At 36.4% G+C, this 12,561-nt stretch overlaps 1 protein-coding gene across 2 annotated transcripts in view; it reads right to left on the bottom strand.

The window, feature by feature from the left end:
- The window catches only part of RALYL (RALY RNA binding protein like), an 877,709-nt gene extending 873,730 nt beyond the window's left edge, over positions 1-3,979 (bottom strand). Inside the window, exon 1 of one of the 2 annotated variants that reach the window (XM_082363574.1) lies at positions 3,898-3,979. The gene's annotated coding sequence lies outside the window, so the exon portion shown is untranslated. Of the gene's footprint in view, positions 1-3,567; positions 3,613-3,897 lie in introns of those variants that run through there. The other variant, XM_082363573.1, reaches the window with a different exon arrangement.
- Positions 3,980-12,561: the final 8,582 nt, after the last annotated feature.

Here is a 12,561-nt window from a genome sequence, read left to right on the forward strand (position 1 = left end):
TCAAACTATTACTTAAATTTTATTTAATAATTATTGTTCTCAAAATCATGATGTAGTAAAACTAATTGCTCTCATTGTCACTAATGTGAAAGTTTGTTGCCACTGTCAATTACCGAAATTTATTAAAAAGTCATACCGAATTATGAAAATAGGATTTTAAAGGTATTTATGCATGTCACTAGAAGCAGCAAATGATAATAATAATGAAACAATTAGAAAATAATAACAACAACTTCAGACCAGTAAGGAATTTTTTAAATTAGTTTTTAATTTCTTTCCGGAGCTCCATAAACAACTTGAAGAACACATTTCAACATTACCTCAGTTTTTCATACACAAAATAGAATTTTCTTAATGGCAATGTGATAAAAGAAGTGAAGAAAATAGCTGTATTTTTTAAAGTCACAGCTAATTATCATTTAAAAATAAAATTTTGAAAAGTCAGAGAGGAGAATAAATTAATTAAATTGTAAGTAAAATATTTTCAATTTCCTTTTTAGCACGCAAACAATTTTAAATACCCACTTCACTTCTCTTCTACTTCCAGTGTAGAGTTTTATTCGATTTGATGCACTGTATAATTAGTGCTTACAATATCTGTAAACAGTAAGCAAAGCATTTACTCTAGTCAAATGCTTTCAAGAATGTAACAGATATAGGAGCTTTTCCACACACTTCTTGCTAGCTGCTTTAAAAAAATGACTGTTTTAGTTAAGAAACAATTATCCGTATAGCATGCGGTTTTTCTAACTAGGAAAATATAATTTTTTTGTATATCAAATGTATGTGCATTCTTTTTCTATTCCATTATTTTCACATTCTGATAGCATCATTGGTTTGCACAAATTTGGTAGCTCTTTTAACCACTAGCCTTTCATAAAAATTAGAGAAAATAAACCGACTATCTTTTTTTAAAAAGGCAATATATCTTTTGTAATTAAGAGTGCCTTTATAAATATGTGTTTGAAACTTTTCCCCCTTATATCTAACACCACCACAGTGTGGCTGCTTGATGCACACTAAGAAAAAAATCAGTGTGCTACTTGCTTGCTTATAATCATGTAAGGATAAAAATAAGAAATAATTAAATGTTTACTTTTCATGATTAAAATTTCTTCATTTAAAAACTCTTGGACAGACCAAACACTCAAGACAGAACTCCAGGTAGGGTTTTTTTTCTCTACAATGTTCAAGACTGGGACAGAAAATGTAAAGTTAATTCAGTAATACAGGATTTTTCAAAATGTCCAAATTTTGGTATCCCCTAGAAAAGTTCTAGCAAATTCAGTAGGTTGTTTAAAATCTGTGACTATTTCTTTGTTGCATGCAGATGATAAAATACTTAAGGTCAGTTAGTCATCCAGAAGCCAATTTAATCTTATATGTCTTCCTTCTCTCATCCTCTACCTTCACCCCAAACCCTCTCTCCCAGCGAAACATTTTTTATTTCCTCTCAGTAAGCAGTAAAAAGTAATTTGCATGATTAAGTTCATCAGAATCAGGGTGGGTTGCTTACTGAATTTAAGAACAATATTATTTTTCCATGAGAAACCAGTAGGCGGTGCTAACTCTAGTATACCACGTTCAAAGATTTAAACCAAAACACTCACAGACCAGGTGACCAGTTTTTTAACGAGTTGTGGAATTCCCAATATAATTCATGGAGGAGGAAATTTCAAAATTTCAATATAATAGAAATTTAACATAAGTATGTAATATAATGGACAATCAATATTTAATGAAAACCTAATATGACTAAAGGTTCTTAACATGATCTTTATTTACAGAATATTTGCACAACTAAATATCTATTCCCACTTGAAATCCTATGAACATCTTCTTCCACCCCATTATGGTTTTAATCTCATTTGGAAACATCACACAGTACCGTCTACATTCTGCACCAGTCTTAAGACACAACTACCTCCATCTTAGGGAAGCAAGTGCTCCTCTTAATGAAAATTCTGGTATTATTACTCAAGTTTTTCTTTCTCACTCACTGTCTCTCTCTCCTAAAAGAACTAAATGACTTACAGTGCATACACCCTGCAAAGAAATATTACACACATGCATTGTCTTGCATTTTTAAATAAATGAGCATATCTACTTACATACATTATTATGATAAAAATGATTTAAAAAACACAAAATGTTGCAAGGGGCTTTTTAAATGTTTTTGCTGGCTGTTTAAACCATATGAAAGACTGCTTTTTAGTTGAGTGCTCACCACAGCAATAAAATCAAAATTTACAGCTATGTTACATAATATTTGTGTCAAATCTTTGAACTATGCCCTTCAGGATATCAAGTCTGGTGTATACATGCAACAGGAATTTCTAAACAGAGAAAAGCTACCCTGGGTACAAAAGTAACTCACACTGCTACTTCCAAAGACCTCTGAAATGAGAGAGTGCATTGTGAATTTAGAAATATATAGCTTTCTAAATATTGCAATAAATTTTAATCTTCTGCAGATAAATGATCACTTGCACTCCTCTTTCACCATAAAGAGTAAAGAAATACAGGCATAAAACTTCATTCCACCAACTGAGCTTGCAGACTTAAATATTTGCTTGAAAATCCATAGTGTATGTTATTAACATGTTTGTTATGGGCCCTTTTGTATATTGGATTTTGTTTTTATGCCTAGTTTTATAACCTAGAAGAAAACTTAACCTGAGAAGTAAAAGTTATTTCACTTGCCTTATATTTATTTTAACAGAATCCAAATTATACAAAGCTTCAGAATCAAATCTTTTAAATAATGGCCTCTAGACAACACAAAATTTATTTGGCGATCAAGTTTTCCAGGAGATTCTGTCACTGTGTTAAATACAAAAAAGGCTTTTTATTACCAACTACTCCAAAAAGTAGTACCAGATTACACTGGAAACGTAACAGGACAATCAAAAAATATCATAAACTCCATAGAATACATTCAGCACTGAGTACTGTGCAATGCTATCAACACACCGAAATCTATTACCACCATCTCCAACACCTAGTCCTGTCCTGTGGCCGGTTCTCAGGGGAAAAAACCTTTGTAACCACCATGAAGTGGTTAAAAAGAGGGAAAACACATTGTCCCTTTAACACTCAACCTTATGGATGTAGTCTCATTCATGCAAACTAACAGTTTCGTCCTCAACATTAAACCCAACTGACCATCACAGAAAGTAACTATCTCCCCCCACCCTGGAAGGCGCCAGGCACTTAAAACCAAAGCAACACAACAGGGAAAGAAAAAAATCCAAAGACGGCACCGCTAAAAAGACAAACCCTTCGGAACCAGCAAAACAGGCTGGGAAAGACCTACTGCGTTGTTTACTCAATGCAAACAGGAGGAGCGGGAGTTGAGCTTGCGGGGGCTGCTGCCATCCTCAGGGACCTGGAAAGGTCTCGAGCTCCCGGGCCCCGTGGCTAGACGCCAGCCCCTTCGGAAGATGCCGCCCCTGCCGCTTCTCTCCCCCAGTCTCCCGGGCGCCCGTAGGGGCCGCCCCGGCCGGCCCGAGCCACATCCTCGACCCTCGCCCCTGCTGCTCTGCAAGTGGCCCTCGGAGAACTTACAGGGCCCGCCGGGTGCCGCGTCCCCGGCCGGCGACGCCCGGGGCGCAAGACGCCGCCCGCTGCGGAGACGACCTGGGAGCAGCCGAGGGAGGGACGGTATTTTGCGCACATCCAAAAACCAGCCCAAGGCCGGGAACTGACTTTGGCTTCCCCTAGCTCCCGGCACGGCTTTCCCCACCCCGGGCTCGGACACTGCCCGGAGCCGCGAGCGCCCACACACGCGCACAAGCACACAAAACACACACACGCACATACACACACAGAGATTTCTCTGCCAGGACCAGTGTTGCCATTACAAACCCGGGAAACGCCTCCAAAGGGACCAAGTACCTGCTCTCTGCGAGCTGCTCAGCTGTTCACTTCATCCTCCGTTGACAAGGAAACCAAACCGCACTTCATTTTTTTTTTTTTTTTCCAGAAAAACCTTCCACTGCCATCATTTGAAAATTGATTTACGGGGAGGGGAGGGGGAGGAAGAAAGGATAATATAGATATAGATATCAGGATATCTTTCATAAAATTATCTCGGTTTTTAAAAAAAGTCAGATGTGCAAAAGTCATAGTTAATTTAAAGGAGGAAAAAAGTATTCGCTTAAAAATAATCCCAGTAACCAGCTGCAAGAAAAGTTTCATGTTATCAATGGGTATCAAAAACAGGAGGGAAAAAAAAAACGAATTTGTTCTCCCCGGCTTCCAAAAAGGGCACAAAAATAGAAAATTCATGTCTTTGCTCAGTGGTTTGTACCAGTATTGCAAAACCACAAACTTGTAAACACTGCCGTAAAATCCCACCTATAAAAAAATCTTATCAGAAAAAGAGTATGCCAAAAAAAGAGAAACATGCTTTTTATTTTTACAAAGGAAAAAAAAAATAGGCACCATACTTCACATCGCTTTTTCCTTCAAACCAGTTGCATATCTTGCTGGACTTGGGAGTCGCTCCCAGCGGGCACAGTCGCCGCGGACTCCCAGACACAGCGCCTTGTCTACAGAACCATCGCATGCTAGAAAAACTTGGATTCAGGAAAAGGCTCAAAACCATGCTCCTCCAGCTTTCCCAAATATAAACAGTAATCAAAGAAGTGGAAAAAAAAGAAGAAAAACAAAAAACAAAAAAGGGACAAAAAAAAAAAAAAAGAATAGGACAAGAATGCCACTGAGAAGGTACTCACCGAGAGGGAGTAAAATGTTGGAATAAAAATGAGATTTAGGATAAAATACAGTATGGCGGTGGAAGAAGGAATGAAGCGCGTTTTTTTCTCTCAGTCTCTGCCTCAGGCACTGACACGTGACTCGCAGCCAGGCTGACTTGCAGGCAGCCAGGAAGGACCGAGGCTGCGAGGGGGGAAGCCCCACGGAGCCCAACTCCAGCAGACGAGGCGGCGGCGGCGGCGGCGGCGGCGGCGGGGAGCCCGGCGCCTGCGAGCGGCAGCACCAGGGGCGGCAGCAGCTGCAGCTCCCGGCGAGGCTGCCTCCGCTGTGAGCCCAGACGAGCAGGTGCCCCTCACGCTGAGGCTGAGCACACGCACAAGCACACGCAAGACAGGCAGGACGCCGGCGAGAGGGGGAGCCGAGCGGGGCTGGGCTGGAGGCGCGCAGCTGCCGCTGGTACTGCTGCTGTTGCTGCTGCTACTGCTGAGGCTGCTGCCGCGGCCGCCGCCTCCGATGGGGAGCGCGTGTTCTGGGGCAGCTCGGGGGATGCTGATCAAACGCCTGGGAGGAAGTGAACAACTTGCTGCTCACCTCGAACTTGTTGTTGCTTGCCACTTCCTTGTGTATTCATCTATTTTTCATCTCAGCGTAGTTACCTGGGGAGAGATCCCATCCCTTTCTCTCCCGAAGTTTCACTATTAAAGCCCAACTGAACTCAGTCTTTTTTTCCCCCCTGATTTCCCATTTCTCATCCCTGCTAAACTACCTTGGCCTCTGCCATTACCTCCCCCTAGATCTGCGCTTCCCCCTAGCGGTTCTCAGGGAACCTGGCTCAGCGCGCTACGGGGGGCGTTGTCACGGGCAAAGCCACCGTCAATCTTTATTGCCAACAGAACCCACAGCATCTCTTTTGCCGTCGTCAGACAGGAATGTTTGCAGTTTGTAAGACAAAACAAAATCTCTCATTTAGGCAACCTGGTCCGGGGTTTCTTTCTTCAGGTTGCAAAGCGATGGGCGGGGGCGGGGGTGTCGTTAATTTATTCATTCTTGGACCAGGCATTGTTTGTTTTGTCTGCGTGGGCGCGCGTGCTTCCAAGCTCCTCTGGAAGGTCCCTGATCCATGGCAAGAGGCTCCTGCCAGACTCTTCCCCAAGTTGTGGGCTGGGGCTGGAAGTCAAAGGAGAGGTGCCAGGGAAACAAGTGAGTCCATTGTGTAAGTGCTCCCTGGGAGAGAGTGAGCACTTGGCGGTCGAGAGGGGGAGACGTGCACCGGGAGTGAGGCGACGGCGCAGCCCGCGAGAGCCCAGGTGGCTGAGCTGTGGATTGTGAAGGTGAGGGTGAGAGAGGGATTACTCCACCTAGCATCTGGTTAGGATGCCTATCGCTTGAACAAAGATTCCATCAGCCAATCGCTGGATGCAGTGGGATTCTTCTATTGCTTCCTGTTAAAGAATCAGTTTTCTGGGAGCTTGAACACATCTATTTTTCTTCATTTTTGTGCAATACTAATATCAGGACCGTTTTCCTGTGCTGCTTTGAATCTGGGTTGTGTGGAATTAATTGGCATCGCTATGTTTGAGAATGAGAAATTGACACAGTTCTGCAGTTCACAGGTTTCTGCCCCTGATCTTTATCTCAACGTTTCCAATGTTGACACTTAAGATAAAATGCCTCCACCAGACATGATCTAGCCTGGACAATTCTGAAAATTAAGTACACATCCACTATAGAGATCTTCAACAGCAAAGATATTTCTCAAGCATTCTGGTTCAGCATTCATTGACCAAATAAAGTATTAATCCCAATTTAAATAAAAGAGATTTAAAATAACCATTAAAATATCATTAAATATTTATTTTGGTGAATTGCCAACTCTATACCCACTTATTATACTTACTTTAAAGTGAGATTTGCTGATTAGAAATACTGACTGAGAAAGATGAATGCATCAAAGTGGATCTGGTAATTCTGGAAGCCTTGTTGAGTTCAATTCAGAAATGACAGGATTTTAAGCTGGACAGTATAGATCAAATATTGTGTGCTTTTCACTTTTAAAATACATGGGGCTTCTTTAAAAAAAAAAAAAAAAGAAAAAGATCTCTCCAAATGTGGTCTTTTTCTTCTCTCAGTCAGGAATTAATTCTTCCCTACCATAAAACCCTTAGTTTGCTAAATTTTCCAAAATTTTCCTCCCATGTCAAAAAATATCTGATTCTAATCATTTAATAAGAAAATATTGTTTAATGCATTTTTTTACAGCAGTATTGAGAAACTCCACTTTAAAAATGAGTTTTGAACCCTTCAACTAGCTTGGGCAATGCCTGGGTTTTAAAGAGTTATTCAAGAAAAACTTTGAAAAACAAGCTGTTTAGAATTACACTGCAGTAATGGCTGTCAGCCAATCACAGTGATTGCCAGGCTTTTATTATTCAATAAAATGACTCCCCTTTATGTTAAATGCAGTTCTGCTGAAGAAAAAATGAGACGTCAATATCCTCCCTGCCTTTTCCCATTACTTATGTAATGACAGTAAGGTGCTCAAAATGTTCCATTTATTTTATTTCCAGTTTGCCATTTTTATCTTTTAAGTTGCATCACATATTAAAACCAAGAGTAAACAAAATTAGACCAAGGGAACTAGTATTTACTGAGCATAGCCTCTCATTTAGTTCTTGTTACTGCTGTATGACATTGATTTTATTAAACTCATTTTACAGATTAGGAAAATAAAGTCAGAGGATTTAAGTAATTTGTCAAGCATTCCATTGTTAGTATTAGAGGTGGAATTGAACTAAATTTTTATCCGGTTTTAGAGCTAGAATAAAGTATTTCCAAAAAATACATGAAAGATACTAACTATTTTCAAATACTGCTACTGATGCCAATTAATAAATGCATGATATTCTAATTAATTACGTAGATCTAAAATAAATTTGTGGGAATTGATTTGGCTATATTATTCCCAAGTTAGTAGCATACATATTTTCATACACTTTTTTGATTCCATAAAACACATGGAGAAGGAAATGAAATTTCCTCAAAAGCAGAGATTAAGGGGTTAATTTTTTCTTTAGCAAAGATCTGTACAAAAAATATGGTCATGAACTTCCTGGTCACATCCTCAGGAGTTAATGATAGAGACTTTTTAAAGCAAAGTTTCAGTTGTGAACTGTGCCCTTTTATATCCATTCTGAAGTGAGCTATGGAAGATTCATAATTGAAAAGTATACTAAAAAGTATACTAAATTTACAATAAGACAGACAAATAATGATGATTAAGGAAAAATCTATTTTGAAATCTATGCTACATGATCTCAATGTTTATCCATTAGAAAATATTGAAATATATGAATCATATATGCATACATATATTTTACATATGAATATACACTTAGAAATTATGTGCTACAATATCATGGATTCAATGCACACTTTTACATCCAATGCCCTCAAATCATTTTCTTCTGTTTTGCTTGATAATTTTTTCATAATTTACTGATTTTAATTTTTGATTAATTTTATTTTTTTTCCATTATATTTCCAATCCCTGCCTATGAACATACTTCACTTATGTGTCTCTTTCAAGTTTGAATGGTTTCCTTTACTTTTTCCAGTACTTCTGTTGGAGGAACTGCAAATACCAAAACTCATCAAATAATTTGTACATATTATCAAAGAAATTGTTAGAAGATATGAAAATAAACAGTAGCAGTGTATATGGCATGAGTAAAATAAGGAAGAAAGAACTATCAAAATTTCTGTGTAATTTAATTTTTAATATATATTTTATTCTTCATATATTTTGTGGAATCCAAAAAAAACAGATGTGTAGAAAAATACATATCAAAATTTCTTATGATTTATGTACCCTCATAACTATTTCCATATAAAATTAATAAAATATGCTAAGAAAATTAATTTAAAACAAATTAATGTGTCTATTAATTAATATTCTTACTTTGAATGTGTTTATTTTGCATTAAACAGATTGAGTGTAGTTCTGTGATAAAGTGACCTCCAGCAAAAGTGACAGTGTGTACACAAGAAAGCCCTGATGAGCTTCCTGATAAATACACTTTAGGCACAGAGAGGAAAAAGAGCAGCACATGACATGTTCAGTGTTCTGCACCATTTGTTATTATTCATTGATTACTGATGTGACAATCATGCATTCTAAAGAGGATATAAAATATATCAGTTTTTAAATTTAGAAGCTATGAATTTATCCATGATACCTCTTTAGATTTGAAGAGTTAAAGATGAAAATGTGGTAATCCTAGAGCCAGGAATGTGCCTCTGAAAAGGTACTAAAGATTTAAAATATTAAGTTAATTTTAAAACACTCTATTATGTATTAATATAATATAAGCATTCAGGGAGCCTGAGGGAACAAAAAAGAAGGGGAATTTATGCAAAACAAAACAAAATGCAAGTGAGAAACATCATAAAGGGTAAATATGTGACATTTAATGACTGCTTACTATGTTTTAGTTGCTTGACATATATACTGTCTTAAAATCTTCATAATTGAAACTGAGATTCTAAATGACTCTGCTCAGGGACACTGGACTAAACAAATGGAACAGAAGAGCTTTCGTTACTTTTCTAGCAATGGGAAAAGTAACTTTAATGACAAAGTGCTATCACTACAGCTAAGAAACTGAGAAAGTGATAGTGCGTGGAGGCCAGGAGGGGAGGAGAATACAGAGGACAAAGAGGGATGTGGAGGGGGATGAATAGAAAGAAAGGAGGAGAGGAAGCAAGGACAGAGGAGAGAAGGAGGGAGGAAGGGAAATTGTGAGACCAAGAGCATTGGGTGGGGGGCCTGGAAAATCTCCCCCAAAATACATGAGAAATGTAAGACAAGTACAAACACTGGACAGATTTGGGTCACAAAGAAGAGTCCTAAAAGACATGTGACAAAAAGTACATTAGAAAAATACTGCAGAGTTTACAGTATGTTTCTTTGGTGAAATTAAATGTTGCCTGAAAATTCCAGAAAACAGTCTTGCTGAGGTTAACAAAACTGTATACCGGAGGAAGTAAGATTTTTAAAAAGAGAGAGAGAGAAAACCAGAAAGAGCTATCTTCATCTGTGTCTAAAAATCAAGAGATTGATTTATCCTATGACCCAGACTGGCAACAGAAGACAGTATGGTTTCATTGGAAAAATAATTTTGCCTAAAGAGAAAAATCTTGAAGATGTATGAGAAAAAAATGGACATTTTATTGTCTGTCCACAAGATCTTAAATTCAGAGTTATGAAGTAGCTCCTTTATGTAGAGTGATATAGTTGTATAGCTATAGGTATGATTCTCCCGTTGATTTTTTAATCTTTGTTTACTTGTAATTTTTAAAACATGTGGCTTAGAGATGATCTGGATTTTAAGTATCAATATTAATTTAATTAAACTGTACTTTTTTTTTCTTTGAGGTAAAGGTTATTCACTTGTTGTTTGTTAAAGGATTATAGCATTCAAGAGATGAAAGCATGAGATTTGTTGGTTATTATTAACCAGCTCCTGTCAATAAGAGGCACTTTTAATTTCTATGAAATTTAGTAAGTTATTTATTTTTATTAACATAAAGCTTACATTTTAAAACAATATTTTTCTAGAAATGAGATGAAGAGTTTTCACAAGCCAGATAAGTATAATAAAATAATTTTATGCTGACAAATTATGTGACAACATACACTGTAAGCCTCTTACTACAGAGTTGGACACCTAAATAATCAGTATTTGCTCATGAACATTTTTCGTACTAACAAATGTGTGAATAGACGTTTGGTTAAAAAATGATTATAGGAAATAATTAAATCTAATTTGTGGCATGTATAGATCTGTATTTTCCAGATTCTTTTTTTGGTCTCATTGAAACAATATGTTGTTTTTATATAATTTTTCTGTTTTATATTCTTAATTTCCTCTGATATTCTCTACTCCCTTTTTTTCTATCATCTCAGAACTTGGACCTCTTTTATCTTCCTATACATATTCAGAGTGTGTATGTGGGGAGGGGATAGAACATAGTAATACATTAATTCCTTGATTTTTACTTTATTTAATTAATGGAAATATTTGGTACTACCTAATGTGCTAGTAGACATTTGGTAAAAAAAAATGATTTTAGGGAATAGTCAATTATGTATGTGATATCTATATGTCTGTATTCCCCAGATTCCTTTTTTCCCTTATGGATATCTCCCTCCTCAGTGTAGAGAGAGGTCAAACATGTTAAGATCTGAAAAGATCACAGTCCTTGTCTGCTTGGCTTCTGGTAGTAAATTATTTGTTATTTTATTCATCTAAAACTCCAGAGAAAAGAATAACGAGGATCAAACACAGGCTTTCCAAATAAAAGTATAATGAACTACTAGTAGGCCACTGGGCAAATATGAATATTTCAAACTACAAACTTATAAATACACGAACATTCCAGTTAAGCTTCACATCACAGGAAAGTAGCTCACCATTCATTATAAGTACTCACATGTTCTTGCATGAGTGCCAATTTCAGATGCATTTATCTTTACAAATTACAGAAAATCAAACGTAGGGCTTTTCTCTATTGTCACATAACTATAAAAAGATTTCATTAAAATTTGATACACATCATTTTTTGCTTGTTTTCAAGAAGAATTGGTAACTAATTTTTTTTAAATAAAAATAAACTTAAACAGAATGTTCTATTAGTAGTCCCTAAATCAACTGTATTCAAAGCCCAGGAGATTTAAAAAAATGTATAAATTCCAGACAAAATGTAATATTTAAACTTGATACTTATTTTTCTTACAAACAATCTGTATTTTTTTGTTATTTGTACAAACAAAGATATAACATGATTTAAAGCTTATAAGAATAAATCAAAAAACATTCTTCAGACATTTACTGGAGGCACAATTAATTGAAAAGGCCATTATCAAAATATTATAGTACACTAAATGAAAGTTTGCAAAGAGAAAACAAAGGAAATTTAAATTTAAATTTCCCATTAAGATTACATTCCTTTTTGCAGAGGAGGAGAGATTTGGTCGATATCATTTTGTCAAAAAGAAATGCATCTCCTAATTTTCTTCCAGCAACCTTCTCTGTTGTTTGATGAAATGTTCCTAGAATTGAGTATAGTTACCAATAAAGCTAAAATCTCTTCTATTCAGGATAAGGACATTAATTAGAGTCCTGAAGCATAATACCTCATAATTATATGCTAATTTAAATGTTATATATAATGTATTTTTATCATCATCAACCACAAAATCCAGTGGCTATGACAACGAATTGACAAGTGTAACATTTAAGTAGATAAACAGATTAGGGAGGTAGATAGACTATTAAAACCTATACAATTTCCTTACTCATATCCTACAAGCCATGTACAATTTAAATAATGATTATAAAGACATTCATTTGTTATTATGAAATAAATTTATTCTGTGTTAGAGAAATGCTCCTTTGGTACACTAAAGAATGTGACTATTTGCAGTTATCCAGCAATATGTAGAATTATTTTTCAACCTATTCAAGCAAGGTTGGGGATGCATAATGGGGAAAATCTGACGGAATAATCTCAGGGCTGAAACTTTGTTAACGTGACTGTGAAAGTGTACAAAGAAACGCATGCTTCAGTTCTCTTCTCCAGGAAACACTTACAATATGGACCATAAAAGACATTCAAAAATTCAGACTTGGATTTCTTTATTCAAGAGTCAAATTTAACTAAGATGGAATCAAAGCATGTCATATGTAAAGATTCTCAAATCAGACTAAAATATTTAAATTCAATAAAATATTTGTTTACTGATCCTATTTCATTCTTTTTCAATTTTTTAAAAAGCATGAT

Source organism: Balaenoptera borealis (assembly GCF_965194805.1).
Source record: "Balaenoptera borealis genome assembly, chromosome: 17".
NCBI classification, from domain to species: domain Eukaryota; kingdom Metazoa; phylum Chordata; class Mammalia; order Artiodactyla; family Balaenopteridae; genus Balaenoptera; species Balaenoptera borealis.